This window comes from Ailuropoda melanoleuca, chromosome 8, assembly GCF_002007445.2.
Source record: "Ailuropoda melanoleuca isolate Jingjing chromosome 8, ASM200744v2, whole genome shotgun sequence".
Classification (NCBI taxonomy): domain Eukaryota; kingdom Metazoa; phylum Chordata; class Mammalia; order Carnivora; family Ursidae; genus Ailuropoda; species Ailuropoda melanoleuca.
This window is the reverse complement of record NC_048225.1, coordinates 4,927,654-4,929,613: the sequence shown is the minus strand read 5'-3', so window position 1 is coordinate 4,929,613 and position 1,960 is coordinate 4,927,654. Positions and strand designations below refer to the sequence as shown.

At 51.9% G+C, this 1,960-nt stretch overlaps 1 protein-coding gene across 1 annotated transcript in view; it reads right to left on the bottom strand.

Moving 5' to 3' along the window:
- Window positions 1–527, bottom strand: part of ELMOD1 (ELMO domain containing 1) — a 65,320-nt gene extending 64,793 nt beyond the window's left edge. Inside the window, exon 1 of the mRNA XM_034665690.1 lies at window positions 349–527. The gene's annotated coding sequence lies outside the window, so the exon portion shown is untranslated. The remainder of the gene's footprint in view (window positions 1–348) is intronic.
- Window positions 528–1,960: the final 1,433 nt, after the last annotated feature.

Below are 1,960 nucleotides of genomic sequence, written 5' to 3'. Positions count from 1 at the left end.
CAGCCCGCGGAGGGCTTGCGGAGGCTTCCCTGGGAGCGCGACGCGGGCGGCGACTGAGCATGCCCAGTCCCCAGCCGGGGGCGCGGGGTCGGGGGAGGGAGAGCTGCTGGGGCCCAGAGCGGGGACGCGGCCGCGGTGGCCCGCTTGGGTCGCACCGGGCCGACTCGCGGGAGGCGCGGGGACCCGGACACCTGTCTGTGTCCTGCAGCGAGCCCTGCAATGAGGGGCAAGGTGTGCGCCTCGCTTGCTTCGCAGAGAATTGTCCAGAAGGCAAAGTTTGCTTTAGCTCAGCTCCGGCCCTTGCGGCCTTACCGGGCGATTCCCGAAATCCAGGCACGCGCGCCCCACCTGCTTTCCTGTGCCTGGGGACCAGCCTCCCGGGTGCGCAGGTAGCGCCCGCCTTTCCCGACTCCTGGACCAGTCGGGTCAAGTTCTCCAAGAGCCAACCCTTTAATTAGGTGTAATTGAGAGATGCTGTCAGGCCTCCCAGGTCACATATCTGCGTTTCAACCAGGGCTTCGGAAACAGTATCTTCACCCCGGGGTTAATTGTAATGGATGGATGATACACACCGTGGTCTGGGGCTCTTCAGGGAGCACTGCTTCGCAGCGCAACAGGAGTGGCCCAGAGTGACGCACTGAACGCTCTCTGTGCTGGGCTGCATGTGGAATGACGCCTCTTATCTTAGAGGTAGCGTGGGGTCAGGGAAAGAGGGTGAGCCTCCAGGTCGGCCTCGATCTCAGTTTATCTACCACCCAGGTTCCCTAGCCATTCTGTGCCTCTGTAGCCTGGAGAATGGCGATCCTGACTCCCTGGATTGCTGTGAGGCTTAAGTGAGGCAAGTAGGCAGAGTGCTTGCTGTATAGTGGATGGTCACTAAGTAGGTCTCTGAAGGTTCCACGGCCGCTGATCTGTTTTCATGACAGGTTGGGTTAGTGCTAATCTTGAAATGGTGAACATTTGTGGTGTTGCCTCATCACATTAAATAACCTTTAACTTGGGTCTTTCTAACTTCTTGTTAAAAAACATTAGCCACTGCTACCTTTTCTCTCACCTCTCCAGTTTCTTCTGACTTCCTTGAATAAACCTCTGGGAAAAAGCTAGACCACGGCCACAGATAGGAACCATTCACTATGGGCAGGATTATCCGCGTAAGAATTTCACTCCATAGTCTTCTACGAGTAGTTTAATTGATGCGCATTCCCTGTGGTCCTTGTTTCACAGCTATTGCACAAAGTAAGGTCTGGAAGGAAGTTTACTCTGCACTAATACTGCCCACTCTTAAGAAGTAGCGATGTTCAAAAAGTAAACTTTTCATAGGTGCCTGGGTGGCTCAGTTGGTTAAGCATCTGCCTTTTTTTTTTAATTAACACATAATGTATTATTTGTTTCAGGGGTACAGGTCTGTGATTCATCAGTCTTACACAATACACAGTGCTCACCACAACATACAACCCCCCAGTGTCCATCACCCAGCCACCCCATCCCTCCCACCCCCTCCACTCCAGCAACCCTGAGATTAAGAGTCTCTTACGGTTTTCTCCCTTTCTGGTTACATCTTGTTTCATTTTTTCCTGTCTTCCCCTACGATCCTCTGCCTTGTTTCTCAAATTCCACATAGCACTGAGTTCATAAAGCATCTGACTCTCGATTTCAGCTCAGGTCATGATCTCAGGATGGTGAGATGGAGCCCCGCATTGGGCTCTGTGCTGGGTGTGGAGTCTGCTTAAGATTCTCTCTCCCTCTCCCTCTGCACCCCTGCCCCTACTCATTCTCTCTCTATCTTTCTCTCTCAAAAAAGTAAACTTTTCATTATCTCCCGAACATGTTATTTTCTTTATGATACTTTGCCTTTATTTATGGTATCCCACCCTTTCTGGAATAGTCTTCCCTTTCCATTCCACTTCACAAAGTCATACCCACTCTTCAAGCTCAACTGCCACCTTCTTTCTGAAGACTT